This window comes from Jaculus jaculus, chromosome 20, assembly GCF_020740685.1.
Source record: "Jaculus jaculus isolate mJacJac1 chromosome 20, mJacJac1.mat.Y.cur, whole genome shotgun sequence".
NCBI lineage: Eukaryota > Metazoa > Chordata > Mammalia > Rodentia > Dipodidae > Jaculus > Jaculus jaculus.
In genome coordinates, this window is record NC_059121.1 from 1,655,001 (window position 1) to 1,680,266 (window position 25,266).

A 25,266-nucleotide genomic window follows, 5' to 3' on the forward strand; every position below is an offset into this window, starting at 1 on the left:
CCTGGTGCTGAAATTCCAGCTGAGTGCCACCACAGCTGGCTTTCCTGTGCGGGCTGAACCTCATATTCTCAGGCTTGTGTGGCGAGAGCTACCTAAAGAGCCATCCATCTCCCAGCATGACCCCACTTCTAAATTTACTTGGTTTGTTTTTTTTTTTAAAATATATTTAACTTATTTACTTGAGAGAGAAAGAGGGAAAGAGAGAGAGAGAGAGAGAGAGGGAGGGAGAAAATAGGCATTTCAGGGCCTCTAGCCACTGCAAACGAATTCCAGATGTGTGAGGCTCCCTTGTGCATCTGGCTTATGGGGGTCCTGGAGAATCGCACTGGGATCCTCTGGCTTTGCAGGCAAACACCACTAAGCCATCTCTCCAGCCCTGGTTTAATTTAGTTTGCTTTACAGTGCTGGATATTGAGCCCGAAGACTTGCCAATTCTTAGTAAATGCCCAGTAAGCAAGCTACCTTGCCAGCCCAGTCTATGGTCCTTTTAATGTGTGGCTGAATTTAATTTGCAGACATTTTATTGAGAATTTTTGCATCTATATTTATCAAGAGGTTGGCCTGTATTTCACAACACCCCCCCCCTTTTTTTTTTTTGTTAAATCCCTTACTCAATTTTGGTATTAGGACAAAACTGACTTTACAAAATATGGTTGGAAGTATTTCTTTGTTGTCCAATTTCTGGGATGGTTTGCAGACCATTGTCAGTACTTTTGTGCATGTGTGTGTTTGTGGTGAGTGTGTATGTGTTTGAATGTGTTCATGTGTGTGCACGTGTGTATAATTCACTGGACCTGGACTTCATCTAAGTGGCCAGACAACACCAAGGGCCCTCCTGTCTCTGTGTCCCCAGGCCTGAGGTGACAGGCATGTGTCACCATGCCTGGTTTTCATTCAGGTCCTGTGGGCATGATGCCAGATCCTCAAGCTTACATGACATTGCATTTATTGAGTTATTTCCTAAGACCCATGATGTTACTTTTTTATGAAGATTTGATAGAATTCATCAGTGAATAATCCTACCCTGCACTTTTAAAAAATATTTTATGTATTTGACAGAGAAAGAGGGAGGGTGGAGAGAGAGAGAGAGAGAATGGGCGCACCAGGGACTCCAGCCACTGCAAACAAACTCCATATGTGTGCGCCCCCTTGTGCATCTGGCTAATGCGGGTCCCACGGAATTGAGTCTTGAACCAGGGTCCTTAGGCTTCACGGGCAAGCGCTTAACCACTAAGCCATCTCTCCAGCTCCACCTGCGCTTTTTTTAAAATTGAGAAACATTTAATTACTGTTCAATACCATTGCTTGTTACTGATCTGTTTTGTGTTGTTTTATCCTCTTGGTTCAAACTTTAGGTCATGTGTATCTAGAGATTGGTCCATTTCTTCTAGATTTTTAAATTTATTGAAATACAAATATTCCCTAATGACCATCTACACTCCAGTGGCTTTTGAGCTAATACCCCTGCTTTTGACTTAATTAATTTAAACCATCTCTTTTTCTTTTAGTTGGTTTACTGAAAGTTTACCGATTGCTTAATCTGACTTTTCATCACTCTGGAAAAATATGTGACATAAATTAAGGGAAGGAGTTGTGCGGTTTCAGAAGTTTTGTTCTATCACAGCAGGCTGAGAAGTTATGGCAGGGCAATGCATCTTGCATTATGGTGGCCAGGAATGAGAGGAGAGAGATACAGAGGAAGAGAGAAGGGGAGAGCGGGGATGAGAATACCACGTGCTACCCACGTCCAGAGCCGCTTCCTCCTCAGACTCAATTAGCCCTCCTGGAGCTGCCCTCCCAGACACTTGGATGTGCTTCATTGACTCCGGGACTCTCCAATCTGATCACGTTCACATCTCAGATAACTCACCACGTAAACTTGTCCACCCCTTCAAAGAACCAACTCTGTCTCATTAATCCTCTGTTTATTCTTGTGGTCTTCACTTCATCAGTTTCCGCTTTGATCTTTATTACTTAATTATGTCTACTAATTTGGAGTTTAGAGTTCTTCTTTCCCCAAACCTCCATACCTCACTTGTTTATTTATTTATTTTTTTTTTTTAAGATCTCTTTGCTTTTTGAAAAAACAGGTCTCATATGTCCAAGGCTGTCCTGAAACTTCCTACTAAGCCAAGGATGACTTTGAACTTGTGATCCTCCTCTCCTATACCTCCCCAAGTGCTGGAATTACAGATGTGGGCCACCATGCCCAGTTTGTGCAGTGCTTGGGGGGCCCTGAGTTTGATCGCCAGCGCCCATGTAAAAAGCCGGGCATAGCCACACATGCTTGTAACCCCAGTCCTGTAGTGGGCAGAACAGCAGAATTCAGGGTTTCATTTTTAAAGATAAGCACTCCCCCAACTGAGCTACATCCTCAGTCCCATTGCCTTTCAATGCCAGCACCCTTGGCTATACACTAGTGTCTGCCTTCTCTGAAGTTCAAATGCTTGGGAAGATTCTTTTTCCCCTCCCTATTTCTTTAAGTAACCGCTGATCATTCAAATGCACATTATTCAGTCTTCCTATTTTTAATTTTTTAATTTAATTTAATTTATTTATTTGCCAAGAGAAAGAGGGAGAAGGAGAGAGAGAGAGAGAGAGAGAGAGAGAGAGAGAGAGAGAGAGAGAGGGAGAGAATGGGTGTGCCAGGGCTCCAGCTACTGCAAACAAACTCCAGAGGCTTGTGCCCCCTTGAGCATCTTCTGCCTTATGTGGGTTCTGGAGAATTGAACCTGGGTCCTTTGGCTTTGCAGGCAAATGCCTTAACTACTAAGCCATTCCTCCAGGCCAAGTCTTCCTGTTTTATAGTCCCTGTAGCTGCCCCTGGTAGTGACTTTTAGTTTCATTCCATTCTGATCTGACAAGATCTAATAAATTTTTTTTCAGCTTCCTGTAATTGTTAAGACATGCTTTATGGTGTGGTTTGAAATATTTTGGAGAAAGTTCACAGGCTGCTTGAGCAGTGAGTATTCTTACCCATTGTATAGAATATCATGCTTTCTCTGCTAAGTCCAGCTGGTCTGTGGTTCAGATCACCTCTAATATCTAGCTCACTTCTTCCTCCCGATATAGTAATCATGCTCGGTGGTTATTTTGTTTCTGGGCCTCAAATGCATCCATCCTCTCTCTGCTGGCTTCCAGTGTCTGCTTAAGGCGCTCTGATCTTCGGATTGGCCTGCTCTTTGTTTTGTAGTCTTGGCGTTTCTTTGTCGCAATCTTCAGTGTTTTTCCTTTATCCTGTCCTGTCGGTATGTCAACTGTCATGTGACCTGGAAGTGACCTTCCTCTTCATTTCTGACCCAGGTCCAAATGCCTCCTCTACTGGGATGGTTACGTATTTCTCTGTATTAGGGGGATTTCTTGCTATAATCTCATTACGTAAGCTTTCTATGTATTTAGTCTATAAATCAGTTACTCTCTCTTGGCTGGTACAAAATGCCTTGCAAAAGTCCATTTGAAGGAGGGAGGGTTTATTTCAGCTCACAGGTCCAGGTGAAAGCCCGTTATAAAGAGAGCTGGCAGAGCTCAAGGCCACTGGCCACGCTCAGCCCATAGTACGGAAGCCAAAAGTGGTGAACACTGGTGCTCAGAGAGCTCTCCCCTTGGTGGCACGGTTCAGGACCCCAGCCCAGAGGGAGGTAGTCTCTCCACCTCAGGTAATCTAATCAAGATAGCACCTCATGGGCACATGCCCAGAAGCTGACCTAACCTAGGCTTGTTTCTAGGTCCTGCCCAGCGGTCTGTCCACACAAACGCCCAAGCCTGGACTTCAGATCTGCCCTCTACACCACTGTTATGGACATTTGTCTCTGCTTTTAATATATCGTATTTACTTATTTGAGGATAGAGTGTTGAGATTAAAGGCGTGCACCACCATGCCTGGCCCAAGATTCCTTTTATATGAGTTGGTTGAGTTATATCCACAATCACTTGGAAACCTAAATATCAGGGCAATGTTTAATATGCATCTTCCCCTCCAGCTGTGGGGCAGACACAACGATTGCCAGCCGCACAGTTTTGACTGTATATAAAACCTGACACTTTTCTCTCAGTTATGGACTTCTGTGGCATTGTTACCACTTCTTTGACACAAACACAATTTAAGATGACGCCAACCATCATTTCTGCAGGGCTGATGCTGTAACAGCTCTCAATGGGCCATGATAATAATTCCAACTGGGGTTTGGGACTTTTAACAACCCAGATGCCACGTGGCCTGCTCGCTCAGTGAGGAACCAATTTGGTGCAGGATTCTTCCCTCCAGGGGTGATTGTCCCTTCTGACCCCTTAATTTGGGCCACCCTCCTGGGATTTCCTCACATGTGCACCGCGAGGAGGTGAGAGAATGCATGATGACCGCGTAGGTGTCGTGATCCTAAGGGGCCAAGGACAAACGGCTGCAGAAGTTCCTAGCAGAAAGGCATCTGGAGGTGTGCAGAGAAAGGTGACCCGGTATTTGGTCACAGTCAGCGTTGGGTTGGTGACAAGTGAGTAAATGAAGACATTGACTCACTCCTGGCAAATCAAGATGCTCTACAAAGCAGCGCTTCCTCATGCCAAGCACGTTGCCTTCCATGGTGACCAAATGCTCTGTGCTTGCAAAGGCAGAGGCGCGGGAGGTGGGCGGGGGTGTTCTGGGGACTGCTCTGAGGTACCAGCCACTTTGGAGCACTTCTGGACATCTCAAGGCGTTGGCACTTGTCATTACTTTGTTAACATATTAAAAACAATTGCAGTATTGTGCTTTGGATGCAAACCACGTTATTCTTCTCCAGGGAACCCACTGGCGATGAGGCTATGGTCGGGGACCTAGGGAAGCCAAAGCACTACTTTGGCTCTCTGCCTCCCAGAAGTCAGGGCACAGACAGCCAAATGAGGGGGATCAAATTGTTCCTGAGGCCAAAGAAAAGTACATTTTAAATCAGCCCAGCAGAGCCAGAAGAAGTTCATCATGCCTGTGAGGAGAAATGTAATATCCCTGTGATGGAAGCGCTCTTCCGGAGGTCTGAGGGCAGGGCTCGCTGAAGGCTTCACACGGCTTGGGAAATAAGAAGGATCACCGGGGTCCTGGTGAGCCCTTCCTCCTGCAGTGGGAATGCCTCCCGGTTCAACTTGTGGTGTGGTGGGGACACAGAGCCAGGGTAGTTTTAACAATCTTGGTACAAAATGAAAGCATTACAGCAGATAATTGTGCATTCTGGAGAAAGGATAGCTTATCTTGCAAAGAAGTAAGAACAGGGCTAGAGAGATGGCTTCACAATTAAGGCACTGGCTGCAAAGTTGAAGGACCCAGGTTTGCTTCCCCAGGACCCACATAAGCCAGCTGCACAAGGTGGGGCATGTGTGTGGAGTTCATTTGCAGCAGCTGGCGGCCCTGGCACACCCATTCTTTCTCTCCCCCTCCTCTTTCTCTCTCTCCCTTTCCCTCTCAAATAAATAAAAAATTAAAAAGACAAAGAAATAAGAACAGAAGCCATCAGAAGAGAAATCACATAAAGGCTCAGATGACCCCATTCACCATGACATCCATGGGCTATAGAGACCTAGGAACTAGGACTGGGCCAGGCACACCTGGGAAAAGACTGGCTCAGATCAGAGACGACTGCAGGTCAGGAAGAAATGCAGCAGATGAGCCACCCCACATCAGAGCACACTCCCCAGCAAAAAAATGATAAAACAGTTGACAGTATCCAGAGACAAAAATCAGTGAGGAGGGCCTGTGTACTTTCAGTGGGGCTGGAGATCATCCCTTGGAGGACTGTTTGTTATCTGTGACCAGAAGTTCCTGTGCTTTCACGACCAACGTCATTTCAAGGAAGGTTCCTCAAAGATGTGTGCTCACGTGAGCTAACTGTAATGTATGTGTGCATATGTGACAAAAATGCAGCATTCATACTGTTAAGCACTGTGGCAGTACATCTGTAAAATACATACATGTTACACGTCACTCAACTGTCTCTCATCTGTCTATCCACTCTGCGGTAGCAGAATTTTCTCCACAAATCAGGGGGACAATCTGAAGCCCACGGGCCATGGGAGCTGTAAACCGTGCTTTCATTGCCCATTCTTTGAAATAGTCAAAGGGGGGCTATTGGTTGGTTTTCTGTTGCTATAATGAAATGCCAGAGGATGATTACTTTATAAAGAAGAAAGATTTACTTCGCTCACAGCTTGGGAAGAGATTGAACAGCTCCATCTATCTGTAGTTCTGAGTGAAAGCAACTGTGGCTGGTTTGCAACATGACCAAAAAATAAGAAAGCCTTTGTTTACAAGAGTCCACATTTTATAATCTCCCATTTCCCAAGAACTAACTCACTCTATGAGAGCAGCATTCACTCTTTCCAGGGCAGCAGTCAGTGGCTTAACTCCCTTCCCTGGGGCTGCCCTTTGAAGGCCCACTGTTTCTCACAGCACTGCACTGAAAACTGAGCTCCAGGTCCACAGACATTTGGGGGACAGACAGAAATATGAACACCACAGAATGAGAGAAAACCTAGGAAACTGGAGCTTTTGAGGAAGGCTGAGACCATGGCTACTCACACTAGGCACAAAGCTGTTTCAGGTCTCTTGGGTGTGTGTGTGTGTGTATGAAGCTTTCAATTAAGAAATAAATGTCGGGCTGGAGCGATGGCTCAGCAGCTAAGACACTTGCCTATAAAGCCTAATGACCTGGTGTTGATTCCCCAGGACCCGCCTAAAGCCAGATGTACAAAATGGCACATACGTATGAAGTCCATTTGCAGTGGCTGGAGACCCTGGCATAACCACTCTCTCTGCTTATCTCTCTTCTCTCTCTGCTTGCAAAAAACAAATAACTAAATATAAAATTAAAAAATAAATGTTAGCAGCTAGAGATATGGTTAAGGTGCTTGCGTGCAAAGCCTAATGACCCAGGTTGAATTCCCCAGTACCTACAAAAAGCCAGATGCACAAAATGGCACATGCATCTGGAGTTCATTTGCAGCAGCAGAAGGCTCTGGCATGTCCATTCTCTATCCCTTAATCTCTCTCTCTCTCTTCTCCTCCTCTTCCTCCTTGCTCTCTTTCTTCTCATTCTGCTTGTAAATAAATAAATAAAAGTAAGCATTAAAAACAAAGAAATAAATGTCACCAGGTAGAAGGGTGGGCAGTACATTCCACACATATGTGCCCTTAGCCTGGGAGCTGGGAAGTGGGTGGATTAGGTATACTGCTTGGCAGGGTCTTCATGCAGGACGTCAACCCAGGGAAGGACACAAGGGCATAGATGCAGCATGTTGCCAACTTATTCTTCCTACTGTTTGGTGGGTCTGTTGGATGGACTGCTCATCTCTCACCTTGGCAAGTGGGTCGTGGCATTAGCAGAGGTGGCACAGCAGACATTTGGAGAGTTCTCTGGCTGACTCTTTTTGCTTGTTGTACGTCTTATTCGGGGCAGATCTGTGGTGTTGGTGGTGGTGCAACTCCGGCGTTTGTGATTAAGTTTCCTATGTGGTCCTCAGCGTGGAGCATTTGGGGGTGGAGCCTTGCTGGGGGAGGTGAGCCACCAGAGGCTGACCTTGGGGTAGAGTCCAGCTCTCAATATCTCTCTCTCTCTCTATCTCTCTCTCTCTCTCTCTCTCTCTGTGTGTGTGTGTGTGTGTGTGTGTATTCTTGCTGCATTTTCTCTGCTGTGTGATAAAGTGAGCCAGCTTCTTCTACCGTGACATCACTTCCTCTGGAAACTATGAAGCCGGAAATAAACTCTTTCCTCTCATAAGCTGCTTCTATTCAGATCACAGTAACGGGAAGGCAACCGCAGCACCGGTGTTTGAGCCTCTTTCTGACCCCTCAGTTCCAAGCTACCAGAAGAATCCAGGCAGCTCCTCCCACCAGGGGTCCACTCCTCTCCAGCCTCTAGAGTCGCTGCTGGAGCACTTGGGGCTGGGCTTGGCTGACCTTAGAAATGGCAGTTTGTCCAGGAGCTCATGGCTGGTTATGTCCAAGGCAAACTGGCCAGTAGAGCGCATCTCCTGCCACCTGCCTGTGGGCTGAGACTCTGAGCCAGCACGCCCCGTTCTAGTATCCCCAGGCCAGAGCCCCAGACACAGAAAGGCAACCCCAGTGACCCCGAACATTAGCCAAGCCTCAGCTTGCTCTAAAGCGAGCTTCTCCGATTCCCTCTGCCCACTTGGCCTGTGTAGAGAACAGCACACCTCCTGTGTTGAGCACCTGCCCATGATGGTCATGGTATACATGTGGGTGTCTCACTGCCTCTGACGAACAGGAATCCTGTACCACCAACAGGCTGTGAGCTCATTGTGGCTCCTGTGCCTCAGGCCCTGGGAGGGGCTCCCTCTGTGTACCCGACAGTCTGTGCCTGCCACACCTCTGGGGGGTTTCTGATCTGCTTCTATTCATGACTCATTCTGATGCTATCAATCACACGGTACCTGCACCCCTACAGCCTTGCGAACCCTGCCACGGGTCAAGGTGCCTTGTCCTCCCTGCCTCTACCAACACCGCTCTTTGTCACACGTCTCCTGCATGACCCACGGCTCCACAACACGGTCTTGAGAACGCCAGTAAGCTCTGAGTGAGCTCAGGAGTGACCGCTAGTCCTGCTGGGTACATGGAGGCAGAAGGGAAGCCTGCAGCACAGACCAGACCCGACTGCTGACTGTGCCCACCGCACACACAGGAGCTCCGAGCGTCTTGACGCCAGCTGTGTCCCAGGGTCCATGAATACAAGTGGCTCTACATGAGGGGAATGTGTGACCCACGCCTGGTGGTCACTCCAGTGTCCTCTTCCTCATTAGCCTTTGTTGCAGTGCGTGGAGAGACCTCAAGGTGGCAGCACGGCACCAAGATGCCAGTCGTTGACAGGAAGGTCCAGGAGGGTCCTCGGCCCTGCGGCTAGGTGGACAACATCTCTAGAGAGGACGTCCCCAACTCCCTGCATGAAGCTAACATCCAAGGGCAAAGGGCAGGGACACTTCTCGACAAGATTCTCACTTGTGGGAGGATACTCCGTGGTGAGAACTGGGGAAGCAAGTTGGGTAGAAGTGGGGACTCAAAGATGGCATCTGAGAAGGCTGGAAGCTAACGACGGAGGAGAAGGAATAGACTCAGCCCGCCAGGGGACCTTGTCTTCTGTGGGAGTGTGGGCCAGGCTGGGTCGGGGGCTGAGCAGTAGTGGGGCTTGGGGAGGATGGTGGACAAGAGAGAGAGGGGGGGGGGGCCCTCAGGATGGCTCTGTCCACTGAGGGAGCTGAGCTGCTACCCGGGTGTCCGGGGCCTCGTGATGTCCAGCACACTTGAATGATTCTTGGGTCAGAAGAGGGAGCAGGCATGACAGTCGGGTTTCTCTGTCAGTGCCCTGCCCCGCAGGACTGTCCTCCCCCCCCGCTCCAGGGTGGTAGTGAGAAGTTGCCACTGAAGGGAAAGGTTACACGTTCTGCCCCATGTCACAGTTTGAGAAAATGACTATTAAAAACATCAACCTAATATCAAAACAAGGGTGTGACATCATTGCTTCTGAGGACATTATAAGGCACAGACTGGCTTTTAAAGAGAAGTACGAGAAAACACAGGATTGCCATCTGGTGCCAACTCAATAAGGCACTGGACGTATTTCATTAGTGGCTTAGCTCAGAATAATGCAGGTTGTTATAGGCTTGGCATGGGCCGGGTCTGCCCTGCCTCACATCTGCTGTTGCCCTGAAACTCACAGCCCTTGGCAGGGCAACTGTGCCCATAAAATAGAGGCTATAAATAATTATTAAATTGACTTCAAACTGAGTATGGAAATCAATTCCTGCTCAAATGCCCACAGAAGTCATTAATCCCCAGCACAATTGCAGAGCTCCATGCCCTGTCCCCAGCCCCGTGCTCTGAAGAAACCGGAGGAAATGAAGTGGCACCGTGTGGCTGTGGGAGGATGGGCGGTCTAGGGAAGAGCTGGTTAGTGGAGGGGTAAAGCAGCAAGGCCTCTGGGCCCCAAGACATGGCCTCTGGGTCGGCTGTGCTTAGCAGGCTGGCCTTGGCTTCCACGTGGGTGAGAGCCGTGCCCGGGGAGTGGCTGGCAGCTGTGCCCCTGCCAGGACTAGTGTTCCCGTGCCTTCCTCACCAGCGAGGCCAGGCTTCTTCTGTACAGACGAGAGCAGCCACAGTCCAAGGCTGTCAGCCACTTAACACTTTCTTTGGACACAAGATTAGCACCTTATTGATTAAAACTGCCTTATATCGTACATTTGTTGAATTTATTATGATAGACTTAAGCAGAATTATGTACAAATTAGAATACACATAGCACAGGCTGGAGAGATGGCTTAGCGGTTAAGGTGCTTGCCTGCAAAGCCAAAGGACCTTGGTTCAATTCCCCAGTACCTGCAAAAGCCAGATGCACAAGATGGTGCACGCGTCTGGAGTCCAGTTGCAGTGGCTGGAGGCCGGGGTGTGCCCATTCTCTCTGTCTCTCTCTCTCTCTCTCCATCTTTCTCTCTTGCTCTTTCAAGTATATGAATAAATAAATAAAATCCACAGTGCACCCTTTAAACACGAAGTTAGTGACAGTGTGGCCCCTGTGATACAGGCCTGTTACATAGAAATCTCTGTAATCCCTCCCATCATAGCATGTTGGTTTAGAATTTAGACATACCCTATTATGCCAGGATTTGCCTGGATGCTGTGCCTCGTCAACATGACCTTGAAGAAAGAAAGTAACAATTCCTTAACAACAACGTACAAAGAGGAAATCGAGAGCACTGCAAGCCTCTGCGTCCATCCGTCCTCCCTGAGCCTGTGCAGTCGCAGACTAAAGTCGAGTATCATCATTTCTGGGGAATGTAGCAGCCCGGATCGGGGCGCCGGCTGGGGCTGTGGGCTGGTGGGGCACAGGAAAGGCTCCTACCAGGACCAAAAGGAATGGGTAAAATGCTTCAAGATGGAAAATATCACTGTGATCATTACAAATGATGGCGCCACCATTCGGAAGCCAACGCGGGTATTGCATCCAGCAGCAAGAGTGTTGGAGCTGAAATACAGAAGCAGGAGATGACAATACGTCAGGGGTCAAAGTGGCTGGCTCGCTCTTGGATTCCTATAGGAAACATCTTCAGAAAGGGATTCATCCAATTATCATTCCCAAGTCATTCCAGAAAGCTTTGGAAAAGGGTGTTGAAATCTTGACTGGCATGTCTCCACCTGTGGAATTGAGGGACAGAGAAACTCTGTTAAGTAGTGCAGCCACATCATTGGATCTAAAGGTGGTCCCTCGGGATTGAAGCCTGCTTTGACGGAAATGGCGAAGAAACTTGGCGTCACAACTGATGACCGTGAGCTGGCAGAAGGCCTGGTTCTCAGCAAAGTGGCAAATTCTGCGATTACCAGAGCTGAGAAGGCTAAGATTGGGCTTACTCCATTTTGCTTACCTGCCCCCCCAGACAGATATGGATAATCAAATAATAGTTTCTAACTACGCCCAGGAGGATGGAGTGCTGCAAGAAGAGAGAGCATATATTTAACAATTAGTGAAGCAAATTAAAAAGAATAAAAAGGGGGGGCTGGGGAAATGGCTTAGCAGTTAAGGTGTTTGCCTGCAAAACCTAAGGACTTCAGTTCAATTCCCCAGGACTCATGTAAGCCAGATGCAAAAGGGGGTACATGCATGTGGAATTTGTTTGCAGAGGCTGGAGTCCCTGGTGTGCCCATTCTCCCTTTCTCTCTATCTGCCTCTTCCTCTCTCTCTGTCTCTCTCTCAAATAAATAGATAAAATAGGTTTTAAAAACCAGGATGTGATATCCTTCTCATATAGAAATCTATCCTAAGAGACGCCCTTAGTGATTGTGCAGTGCATTTTCTGAACAAGATGGAGATCATGACGATTTCATTAACTGTGTTCTTCATTGCTAGTAATTCTGACTGGTTTTTCTTTACTATTTCTATTTCCTTATTTATGTCTTGTATTGTCTTCTTTATTTCATTAAATTGGTGTCCTGCATCTTCTTTGATTCCTTTGATTTCCTCTTTGAGTTCCTCTTTGACTCCTTGGATTTGTTCTCTGACTTCTTTGAACATATTTACAATCATTCTTTTGAAATCTTTCTCAGGCATTTCCTCTAACTCATTCTCACTGGAGGTCATTTCTGATGCATTAATACTTTTAGGTGGATTTATATCGTCTTGCTTTTTAGTGTTTCTTGTGTTATAATGTATATATATTTGCATCTTGGATTAAGTTAATGCTTGGATTTTCTAGCTAGCTGGGCATTCTTAGCTGTATCAATTGATTTGATGTTATATATTTTCAGGGTATGAGCTTAAGGTGTTAGGTATGGCTCTTAAGACTCTCAGAGTATCTACAAAGGTGCTCATAGGGGTTGAGTTTCCCTGCTATGGGAGTATTCAAGTAGGCTGAGTGGAATAAAATACAGGTAGATTCTAAAAGTTAACTAAACACTGTACCCATTCAATCAAAAACAGCCCCAAGTATGTATGCCAGAGTAGTTATTATATCAACCAGATCCTCTGTCAACAAAGAGGTTAAGATTTCTGGTCTGTTGAGGGATCCAAGTCAGCTTGTGACCAAGTGAGACCCTTCCCTGGTGCAATCCCAGTTACCTTGGATGAGTTTGGTCTCAGTCAAATTGTTGCCTGGGTCGTTGGGCTGCTGTTCTGATTTCTGGAGCTGGGCACTGGCTTTTCCTGCAGGGCAAACAGAGCCTGGCAAGTGTGGCCCTGCAGATCAGCACCCCTGCTGCTGGAACTGCTGCTGCTAAAGCTGCCGCTGCTGGGTCTGTCACCGCTGCTGCTGCCTCTGAAGCTGCTGGGTCCACTGCTGCTGCTGCCACTGAGGCTGCTGCTGCTGGATCTGCTGCTGCTGCCTCTGAAGTTGCTGGGTCTGCCGCTGCTGCTGTTACTGGATCTGCTGCTGTTGGGGCTGCTGTTACCGGTGCTGGAACTGTTGATGTTGCTGCCGAACTCTGCTCCTGCTTGGGTCCTGCTGTCAGCCCAAGTTGGCGAGGCCGGGTCCCGGGACCGCTGCTCTGTTCGCTGGAGCTGGGCTCAGGCGGTGGGGGAGGGGAGGGAGCCGCAGCTGCTCTGGTTCTCTTGCTGCTCCCCGTGTTCTTCTACCTCGCGGTCTGCTCCTCCGCTGCTCACTGCCGCTCTCCCTTCACATTTCCTGAGTTGCGGAGAGGGCGATGTGAGGGGAAGTGCCCGCACCTGGCTTTTCCTGCAGCTGGAGCCAAGTCTGACGGCTTTCTGGTGCGCGGCCACCACGGCGGTTGGCAGAGCTGCCGGGGCCACTTTTGCCGGCCTGTGCGGGCTCTGGATCTCTTCTACTTCTCCGCTGCTGCTTCAATTTTAGTCATTTTTAGTAAAAGTGTGTACTTTGCTGAGTTATTTTTGGACTTCCCCTGCCCCCCCACCCCCCGCCAGGCTGCTGTGGGCGGTACCTACGCCGCCATCTTAACCGGAAGTCTTCGATTGTGACGATCACCGTGACACACGGAGTTCATTTGCAGGACAACCGGAACCAAGCCAGTTGCTCATATTGACCAACTTACTGCTGGCATGCTGGGTTCTGCTGAGGAGTCAGTTTAAACGGGAAACTGGTCAAGAGCACAGGATGCACAAGCCCTGGAAAAGCAGTTACAATTGTGGTCCGTGGATCTCACAAACTGGTGATTGGAGAAGCTGAGTGTTCCACTCTTGGTGGCTGCTGGGTCATTCGTGCTTAGGGAAAAGAGCTGTGACGGCAGGAGGCAGGGCTCCGCAAGGCGGTCGGCTCTGCGGCTGACTGAGTGTTCTCGCACACAGAGCGCCGTGGCATCCAACTGCATTCGTGCTTTTGCAGATGCTATGAAAGTTATTCCCTCTACCGTGGCTGAAAATGTTGGCCTGACTCCTATTTCTACAGTAACAGAACGAAGAAACTTGCACACCCAAGGAGACAAAACTACAGGCATTATGTCCGAAAGGGTGGTATTTCCAACTTTTTGGAAGAAATGGTGGTTCAGCCTCTGTTGGTTTCTGTCAGTCCTTTGACCCTAGCAACTGAAACTGACTGGGGCATTCTGAAAGTCCATGATGTGGTAAGTAAAACAGGTGACAAATTTCCCTGCAAGATCAGAAGAGCATTTTTGTTTGTTTGTTTTTGCGAGGTAGGGTCTCACTCTAGCCCAGGCTGACCTCGAATTCACTCTGTATTCTCAGGGTGGCCTCGAACTCACGGCGATCCTCCTACCTCTGCCTCCCGAGTGCTGGGATTAAAGGTGTGCGCCACCACACCTGGCTTTAGAAGAACATATTTTTAAAGTTTTTTTTCTTTTTGCTTAAATGTTTGCTATTCATCAAGATGATAAAACCTGTTTTATCCTTACTAGGTGAGTACTCAGTAATGCAGACAAGGCCGAGCCAGAGTAGTTTGACCACCAGCACTGTGGCTCGGTGGACGATTATCACCTTGGCCTTCTGCCTTGTGTGTAAGACAATTTCCCTGAAATCCTGGATGCTGTCTTCCATTAAATTATACTGAAACAATTTAATGATGGAAAGCTTGAATTTTTTGGCAGATTAATGTATCACTCATTACTATTGGATCTGATAGTTTAGAATAAAAACTGTACACACTCAAAAAAAAAAGAGGAAATTCAACTTGGTGACTAAGCAGTTTCAACTATATAACAATTACAGGTGTGAAAGCATGTAATTGTCAAGTCATTTTGCAGAGAAAGAAAGTGTTTAAGCTGTCACACTGGGCGGGGTTGCGGGCCTTCCCTCTGCACAGGAGTGAGGAAGTCTCTCTGCTCTTCAAGGCTGTTCACATACAGATACCATAGGAAAGTTAGTGTGCAACAAAACGACATTTGTGTCTGCTCACCAGTGTGCAGAGCGACCCTGGGACAAGCATCTCATCTCCCAACTCTGTGTCCGCAGGGCCTTGGAGAATCCCTGGGACATGCCAGCCACGTGGTACACATGCCTGTGTTCCCACAAAGGAGGAGGAGACCGTCCAACAGGTAGGCAGAGCTGCCCTGCCCCTTCTTTCACTGCGTTGCATGCAGGGAATGAGCCCAGAGGGCCCCGTGTGAGTCAGCTGCTAGGTATCTCACCACTGCCCCCATATAGTGCTTCCAAGCCTAGATGGATGGCATCACAAGAACTCCCCCGCTCCCCGGCTCCCCCGGCCAGGGCACTGCCAGCGGCAGGAAGCTTTACCGCATCGGAGCTCTCTAACGTGAGGTCCCCAGTCATTTCACTAAATGGGCTTTGCCTGACAGTAATAACGGTTAATGTATAATTTAAAGACAACAGAAACGCAGTGGGGCTGGAGAGATGGCTTAGCAGTTACAGCGCTTGTCTGCAAAGCCTAAGGACTCATGTTCAACTCCCCAGGTCCTGTGTAAGCCAAGCACACGACATAAGCAGTGACTGTGTGGGGGGGGGGAGGGGTCAACGTCAGCAGACAACTACCAAGAACATTGACAAGCAGGGCCAAGTCCCGTCCTCTCAGTGGAGATGAGCGAGCCAGCTGTCCACGCCATCTCATCACAGCAGCACCCAGGACACAGCAGACGCCACGTCACGCTACACACACCATAGATGCACTGGTATTAGTGCTCTCTACACCACAGCTTCCTGGCCTGTGTCTTTGTGTACACTTACGTGCATTATTTTACTGTGAATGATTTCAACCCTTTACCCAGGTTGGTACTAGCTGAGTCTAATGAAGCCCAGTAAACCCCATCCACACTCAGCGCCGTGATGGTAAAAAAGCATGTGTGCCTATCCTAACACACATGTGTTCAGCATGTGTGCATATCCTAACACATATATATTCATCCTTACTTTGTGTATATATTATTTCTTTCTTGGAGGGGGGTTCAAGGCAGGATCTTTCTCTAGCCCAGGCTGACCTGGAATTCACTAGTCTCAGATTGGCCTCGAACTCGTGATGTGATTAAAGGTGTGCGCTACCATGCTTGGCTTCTTTTGTCCTTTTTGATAGCTCAATTGTTATTCTTGTCCATCTGCAGTCTGCAATCTGTCTCTTTTGCAATATGGTCACAGCTCCCCACACCCCGGCCAGGACCTCCAGCCCTCTGTGGGTGATAAGGGTCTTTCTCTGTCACACTTCACCTCTCACTGGGCTTCTGGAGGGACAGTGGCCTCTCTGGACTGCCTTTTACCCCATGGGAGCATTTGCATGAGGCGACATAAACACTGGATGCTTTTCCATCTCCTTAACGGTTTTCAAAACAGTAAGCTGGTTTCCTTTGCTGCAAGAGGCGAGTCTGGTTCTTTTGTTGATGCGCTGTGCCCTGAGAAAGTCGCCCGGCTGGCTGCAGTTATCAATCTTCGTCACTGGGGTTGGGATTCCCCCATCATAGTAGAAGTTTGAGTGGTCCATGAGCCACCCAGAGGTGATTAAGGGCTGCTTTCTTTCTGGTGTGGCTGTTTCCTATTCACCCTGGACTTCCTTGTTCCCCAAAGCGAATACCTTACCTGGCTCTGGAGGACAGGGCGCCGTGTGAGATCTTCAGTCTTGTCCAGGTGTAGGCTGGGCAGTGGTTCTGGGACAGGGTCAGGAGGTACATGGAGGATCTCATGTTGTTGAAATGTCTTCCCAGAATACCAAAAACATACATACCTAATGCATGACCAGCTTATACCAGGAGTGACCTAGCCTTCAAGACCCTGGGTATTCTCTCACATCCTCCTGGGGCTTCCACCCTCCTCTCTCAACACATCACCAGGGCTCCCATGATCTTGGCATCATCCTACTCCTAAGCTTAATCCCAGGCAAGCGTATGACCAGACTTGGTGACAAAGGTGACCGTGATCTTTGTGTGAACTTGTCTGCGGTTCCTGTGATGGGTCAGACACCAGCCTTGATACACTCGGGAAGCAGTGGCATTGGCAGGTCAGCTCTTCTGCATGATGCTGGGTGGGAGGGGGTCCTCTATTCAGGTGAGGAGGGCAACAGCAAAAGACAGGGGTCCCTGAAGACAGTGGCACAGAGACTTCCCCAGCTTCCAGACTTCCTGCCTCAATATTTTGGACTCTGAACTACAATGTAACATAGATAGGAGGATTGTTATGAGTTCAAGGCCAACCTGAGGGTACATAGTGAATTCCAGACCAGCAGGGGTACAGCAAGACACTACTTCAAACAAACAAGCATTATGTGTGTGTGTGTGTGTGTGTGTGTGTGTGTGTGTGTGTGTATTCTGAGCCCCCCGGACACTGGCCTGCCCATGGAGGACAGGCTTGTTAATCCCCACAATTACAATGACTTTGTGCTAAACAAAGCTCCACCTCCATCTTTCTGTATATCTTTCTATTCAAACCACCACAACCTCCATCTCTCTGTGTATCTTCATACGCGCACGCAGACCCTACTGGCTCTGTCTCTCTGGGGAACCCTTCCTGACATCGGTAATAAGACGAACTGAAATGTGCATCTCTGCTTCCTGGGACAGACCACGAAGAAGCGCGTGGCTGTGTGTGGGCCTGGGCTGGTGGCTTGGGGACTGAAGCGCGCGTCTCTCGGATCTGTGGCTGTGAACTGGCCACACCGCTTGTCCCAGGTCTCTGGAGGAGTTGGTCCCCGGTCGCAGCGGGAACGTGCCCGCAAAGTGGCAGGTAGGCAGGCAGGCACCGTCTCGCCTGCTCCTGGCACGGAAGCCCCTGGAAGCTCAGACACATTTCCGCTGGGAGCGTTAAGTTGGCAGCTCCTCTCTCTGGATGGGATTCGAGCTGGCCGGGTCAGGGCTCACCCGCTCTCCGCTTCCTTTGACTGCCAGGCTGGCCCTCGATTGCCCTGATGTCTCCCAGATGTTCCTGTCGCTCCTCAGACACGGGCTCTGTTCCTACTCGCGGTTACCGCCGGGCTCTTCTCCCCACCCCGCAACTCTCTGCAAGCTCCTCAGTTACCTCCCGTCAGGACCCGGTCTCACGGGAGTGTAACGCATGGTGACAGCTTTAAATCTGGGTGAGGGACGTTTGGTGGATCGCCTCTACCTTACACATGAAGCAGTGGAGGCACGTGGAAGTTTCGTAACCCCCTTGGTAAACCGACAACTGTGGGATGCCCTGTCCACACTGCCTCGTGCTGCTGCTGGAGATGGGCATGCTGGAAAGTGGACAGTACCCCTCCTGTGAGCGTCCGGGGCTCGCCACGTCTGCCGCTGCTGCACAGGGCCTTAGACAGCAAGAATTCAGACAACAAGATGGGTCACGAGATGGGCCTGACCGAGCAGCAGGGAGAGTTTACTGACTCCAGAAGCAAACCTTGTGGCAGACGCCTGTCTGAGCCTGGTTTTGTGTGTGTGCCCCGTATCCACTGGGGCATGGTCTTTTCGGGGCCCCCATGGCTCTGGGACCCTGAAGCTTCCTCATTTCCTGTTCACCAATCTGCTGAAGCACTTAATAGGGAAGAGCTTGTCTTTCCTCAGGGTTTAGCACAGAGCAGGAGGGGACGCAAGAGGCTTTGTGGACATCTTGGTAGAATGGTGACAAATGTCTCTACCTGGAGGCCAGTGCAGAGGCCAGAACCACTGCATCTCCCCAGGCCTGCCTGCAAGCCATGAGCAGTACCAGGCCAGTACCCATGTTTGGGCTTAAGTGTCCCCGAACCCTTTTGTTCATAGAGCACGAGAGTGCATAAACATACCATCAAAACTTTTCATCCACATAATAGTTGCGTGCACCGATCCATCCCAAGTACTGTCTTCACAACTGCAATTGGCACCACCACTTGAGGTTAATGGTTGGAAAGATTTGAGATGATAGAATCAGCCACAGGCAAAGCCAGGCTGCCTGTGTCCCCAGTGGTCTCGTCTACTCAGAGCGCCATGAAATTGTACCGGAAAGGGTTGCTCCTGCCATGCCTTAGAAAACAGCCCGTTGCCTCAGGAAATGAAGGCGTACACCAGTGGGCCAGTGCTGCCGATGGACACCGGGACAAGTCCAGGATAAAGCCGTCCTGAGGGGCAGGGGCTGAGGAGGCTCCGGCGCACCCTAGAAACCCTAGCTCCCGGGCAGCTGAGAAGAGGGAATGCCAAACTATACCCAAAGCCATCTGCCAACATGTGAAAAGGGCACATCGCTTTGGCTGCAGTGACATCACAGAGGTGAAAGACGCTGGGGCCAGAGCCCTGTGAAGTCACAGGGCGCCGCGGTCTTCACGGCTGCTTCCTGTCCCCATAATGCTTTTACTCCTGCTCCGCTGTAGACCACCACGGAACAGCAGCCGGGGCCACATCTGAGGCGTGTCCTTCTCCAGAGCGCACCTACCTGCGGCCTGTCTACTCTATTCCTGGACCAGGTGCCCAGAAGCATAACACTCCTTAGGCTGCAACCCCTTATGTGTGCAGTAAAGTGGTTTCTCCCATCAGTCACAGTGGCCTGTGGGAGCCTGAGACACAGGATCCAAGGAGCTCCGGAATGTGCGACTCTGGTCACACCCAGAGCTCAGGGCACTCAAACCCAGCTCTGCCATTGCTGGAAACAGCCCTCCGCCATCTGTGTGAGCTCAAGCTCTTTCTCACTGCGGATAGGGCCTCAAGGATCCTATGTTACTTGCACCTGACTTTCTGATAGGAAGATGTGCATTATTATGGCACACAGCACACACTTGTCTATAGCATTTGACTCTGAATGACCCCTGCCCGGCTCCCAGTGCACCCTCATGTATGGAGAGCCATGTCTCCTGTGGTACTTGTCAACTTACCCCTGACAACACACCTTTATTGCCGGGCTCACTCTGCATCTTGCTGTCTGTGTTGATCCAGAACAGTGACAAGATGTATTTAATACTTTTCTTGCTGCTGTAACAGAATACCCGGTGGATGGAGTGAAGGAAAGAAGGAAGGAAGGGAGAGAGGGAGGAAAAAAAAGGAAGGAAGACAAAAGGAAAGAAAAGGAGAGGAATGGGGAGGGAAGGGAAGGGAAGGGAGAGATGGAGGAAGGAAGGGAGGAAGGAAGGAAGGAAGGGAGAGAGGGAGGAAAAAAGGAAGAAAGGCAAAAGGAAAGGAGAGGAATGGGGAGGGGAAGGAAGGGAAGGGAAAGATTGAGGAAGGAAGGGAGGGAGGAAGGAAGGAGGGAGGGAGGGAGAAAGGGAAGGAGGGAGAGAGGGAGGGATGGAGGAATAAGGAAGGAAGGGAGGGAGAAAAGGAGGGAGGGAGAAAAGGAGGGAGGGAGGAAGGGAGGAAGGAAGGAGGAAGGGAGGAAGGAGGAAGGAAGGAAGGAGGAAGGAAGGAAGAGAGAAAAGGAGGGAGGGAGAAAAGGAGGGAGGGAGGAAGGAAGGAAGGAGGAAGGGAGGAAGGGAGGAAGGGAGGAAGGAGGGAGGGAAGGAAGGGCTTATTCTGGCTCCCTCTTTCAGGGCACGGTTCATCCCTCTGTAGAAGCCTGGTGGTGGGACCGCGAGGCAGCTGCTCAGACTTCCTCTGCAGTCAGGGCGTGGACAGACAGGACCGACGTGAATGCCAGCACTCCGCTCACTTTCTCCTTGCTCCCACTCTCACTCAGTGTGGGGCCCCAGCCCACGAGATGGTGCCACTCACATTCAAATCTCTATGGAAACATCCCTACAGACCTGTCCAAAGATGTGTCCTCCTAGGTGGTTCCAACTCCGGTCAAGGCGACAGTGAAGATAAGACGTGACAGCAGGACCTATAAGCTTGTCCTGCAGTGGTCAGTGAGTCACACTGGCAACCTGGGTGGACGGCACAGGTGGTCTTCAGGAGTTACAGATTCATCCCAGTGGTTTCCTTGTTCACGCTGTCCTGGTGCCCAGGATGGCACCAAACAATCGTGACATCGTGACACACGGAGGTTAGGCTTGTCAGTCCCTCCTGGAAGTGGCCTCCTCGTTACCCAAGTCCCTGAGTCTCAACCGTGAGCACAAGGGATGACCACCGCTTCAGGAAGCAGTGACACATCATTTTCATCATGACACGCTGCCTCTAAACTTGTCTGTTTTTTAAAAAAATTATATACCAATATTTAAGATAAAGTCCTCAGCTTGCACATCACTATTACCAGGCTACCCTTGCCTAACTACCCTTTTCCTTGGATTTGACAGCTGTGAGCTGACCCAGAGGAAAACGGCAAAATCAGCCCGGCATCTGCATGACGTCAGCACTCCGTGGCTCCCTGGGAACTTGCTGTCAGTGGCGCCCAGAGCAGCGAAGCTGACATCACATCCCTGTTAAATCCCGCGCTAAGGTGTGGTTGGCTTAATTATCTGCATGTGGCAGTGAAATTTGTATGCAGAGCCATGACTTTGCTGGGAGTCTGGATCTCTTGGTTTCCACCTGCTGCTGTCAATCAGCAAGAGACTGGCAGCTGGCTGGGCAGCAGAACACTGGGCACTAGAGGGAGCTCCCAGCACGTGCCCACCAGACGCTGTGCCTCTTCCTTGTCTGAGCCATGCCTCTCACAGTTGCTTGCCACACTCCAAAGGGAGGCCCTCGCCGTGCTCCATGCCGTGCCGTGAGCCCAGAGGCCTCTGCCCGCCCTGCTGCCCTTACTCCCGGCTGCCGGCCTCTATGCCACAGACCCTTGCGTCCATCTGCCACTCAATGCCCACTCTTCCCTCCTGCCCACGGATCCCATCTCAGGGCTCCCTAGAGAAACAGAATAGAACCAAGAAATATACCATAAATATATATCAACCTGTGGTCTATAAGCTAAGCCCCAGGTGTGTTGGGGTATCATTCCAGTAATTTCTGTGCACATCAGAAGTGCACAGGCTAGGAGAGACGCTGATGTAAGCCCTGCTGTGAGGCAGGAGGAGACAAGTCCCAGTCATGTTGTCGTGCGGACATTTTGACTCCTCCCAGCCTCAATTTCTCTGCAGTGGACGAGGCTGCCCACCCTGGGAGGGACACTGCTCTGTTCATCTCATGGACTCAAACGTTAATCTCGTCTTTAACTAGCATCACAACCTGGAATAGATCCTAGCCGCCTCATGGCGCAGAGAGGGGTCATGTCCATGTAGCCACCACGGAGTCCATCTGTTCCTCCTGTGCTGGTGACTCTCTCTCTTCCACTCCTTTTCAACCATGTCTTTGTCGTCTGGTCCATGTTGCCTCTCCTACAAACTCCACGCAGGCAGGCGCCTTCTCTGCGAAGGCCACAGGGTCTCCAGCACCACCCAGCCCGTGGCCTGCAGCTCTCTGACAGTGCTGTCTGCTTCTGCTTTGCAGGATCAAGGCCAGAGCACTTTGAGGATTCGGTCTATTTGCTTTCAACAGGGCCCTGGGCACGGGTGATGCAGCCTGTGGAGGGATGAGGTGTGTGGAAATGGTCCCAGAGTGACAGCCACCTCCTCTCAGGAGAAACCCCCTTCCTCGCCTTCTTGAAGTCCAGAGTCCTGTTCTCCCAAGCTAAGCATGGGGCAGCCTCGGTTTCCTGTCCACTTCTCAGCTAGTCCTCCCGCTAGCTAGGATTAGAGGACCCGCATCTGAGCCCGTGTGGTTGTTGGCAGAATTCAGCTTGTCACAGCCATAGAAAGCCTCCTGCCCTGGTGGCTGTTGGCCAACAGCTGTGCCGAGTGCCATGCACCCCACAGCTCCCTGGGCATGGACATTGTGAGGTCCTCCACCACTTGACCACTGGAGGCCAGACGATCTCTTGCTATGGTGTGCTGAGAGGAGCTCATGTGTCATGAAATGCCTTCCTCGGGGCCAAACCCTGTGGACTGGTGTCCTTGTTCCTGTCACGTAAACTCAACTGCCTGGGTGCCTGTCAGAAGTGACCTCCCCTGTCGGCTCAGCTGTCCCTATCACATCATTCAGTGGCCACTGCCTGATGACCCCAGCAAGAGAACATCACTACCTGGTTGCTCCATTGTAGCCCTATCCTGTCAACAGTCTCTGTACAGGGCTGGAGAGATGGCTTAGCAGTTCACACGCTCGCCTGCGAAGCCTGAGGACCCATGTTTGACTCTCCAGATCCCACATGAGCCAGACACACAAAGGTGAGGCAAGCACAAGGTTGCACATGCCCACTAGGTGGCGCAAGCACCTGGCGTTTGACTGTAGTGGCTGAGGGCCTGGTGCATCAACTTCCTCTCCCTCCCTCCCTCTCTCTCTCCATCTCTCTCTCTCTCTCTCTCTCTCTCTCTCTGTGTGTGTGTGTGTGTGTGTGTGTGTGTGTGTGTGTGTGTGTGTGTATATACATATATATATACACACACACACACACACATATATATATATACACACACACATATACACACACACACACACACACACACACACATTATTTGTAAAGGAAGTACCACCATTCCCTAGGAGGATCTTTACTGGTTATGCCCTGATCTACCTGTCATCTCTCCACAGCAATGCAGGCCCTATGAGAGGAGGAGCCTACCTCCTCGCTCTTGTTCAAACTGGATCCGTGTCTGGTATGTGGTGCTGACACCATGGTCCACTAGTCGACTGCATGTGGGGCACGTGGTCTGGTTCACTCATGGGTTCTTGAAGAACCAGAATGGCCCAGAGGCCAGCATGGAGCTCAGAGATATCAACCGGTAAAGACAACTCCAGGGTTCAAATTTTGAGTATTATATTGCTTACAGTTTATTGTGCTTTATAATGGAGAGCACTAATGCAAATATTGTTGGAAGAAGGACGTTCTCATGACTCTCAGCATGTCTAACCTGTGTGTGAATACGTATGTATGTATGTGTGCTTGCATGTGTGTATGTGGAAGCCTAGTTTTCCTCCTTCTGCTAACCTTCTTCCTATGTCCATTTGATAAGAGCCTCCGTCAACGTCAAGCTGGTCTTGTCCCTGATGTGTGCCTAGGGTGTGGGCTCTGTCACTAGCAAGGCAGAGTCTGGTTAGAGGAAGGCAAAGCCCTGCACCACAGGCTGGCTGACCCAGCCCCGTCTCACCACGCACATCGTATCACTGACATAAAAGCGCTACAGTTGCTCTGGCTTCAATCATACAAGTGCGAGTGCGGCTGCTATTATCAGAGCTTAGCTCATCTTCCTGATGATGGATGCCTCAGCTCGGCTAATAACTTGGAAGAGTCTTTGAGATCCTGGCACTGCTTTATCGGAACGAATCATGGATAACACACTCAATTTGTCTTGCTCTTCTCTCCTCCTCCAGCATTTTCAGTGCATTGCTGGACAGTTAGAGGAAGGCCGAACCCACGGTGATATTGCTCCCATGAGAGTGCCCTGGATGTCCCAGCTGGCCAGAGCTGCGGATCCTGATTGGGCGCTAACAGACCTTGACATCCGAGCATTGGCAGCAACTGCAGATGGTCCTCAGATACCACGCTGCTGATGCAGCCCATTGCTTACTACTCCTGAGGCATTTGCATTCATCATTTGTCACGATATACACAGCTACGGGGGTACATCCCACGCCACACCCTGTGCAACTCCGTGGGCGAAAGGGCTGCTCTCCACACCCAAGATCATCTCCACATTGACCCTAGGAGGTGGCCTCACCTCCCCCCTGACTTCAACAACTGGAGGACCTTCCTTCGCTATCCAGAGTACCCGGGCAAAAGGGCGTCTCTCGGAGAGCATGTGTGGGGTTCGAGAGCTGTGAATGCAAACTCACTCTCCATCCTGTACGATGCTCCGAGTCATTGCTTCATGTCCCAGTCTTAGTCTGTCCAGGGAGGAGGGCATGAGCTCCCACCAGGATGGTCATTGTGCCCAAAACCCACAGATTGAGAATGGTACCAAGGATCCTAAACCACTTCAAAGTACTAGTTGAGATTTTTTTTTAATATTTTGTTTTTATTTATTTGAGAGAGAGAGAGAGATACAGAAATAGGCAGGTAGAGAGAGAGAGAGAGAGAGAATGGGCACACCAGGGCTTCCAGCCACTGCAAACGAACTCCACATGAGTGTGCCCCTTGTGCATCTGGCTTACGTGGGTCCTGTGGAGTTGAACCTGGCTCCTTTGGCTTTGCAGGCAAACACCTTAACCTCTAAGCCATCTCTCCAGCCTCAGCAGTTGAGATTTTATGCAGAAAGATACAAAGATCCAGGGCCGGCAAGATGGCTCAGTCGGTAACACTGCTCTAAGCATGAGGGTCTTAGCTTGGATTCCCAATACCCACATAAAAGCTGGGCATGGACGTGCCTGTCTATAAACCCAGCACTGGGCTGGTGGAAACAGGGGACTCCCTAAGGCTCACTGCAGGGGTTCCTCGAGATAATCAGTGAGCTCCTTGTTCCACGAGAGGAGGAGGACGGTGGAGCATGACTGAGGAAGCTACCTGACAGATCTCCTACCTCCATATGCATGTATACATATGCCCA

At 50.0% G+C, this 25,266-nt stretch overlaps 1 pseudogene; it reads left to right on the forward strand.

Moving 5' to 3' along the window:
* The window catches only part of LOC101613744, a 68,140-nt pseudogene extending 43,658 nt beyond the window's left edge, over positions 1-24,482 (forward strand).
* Positions 24,483-25,266: the final 784 nt, after the last annotated feature.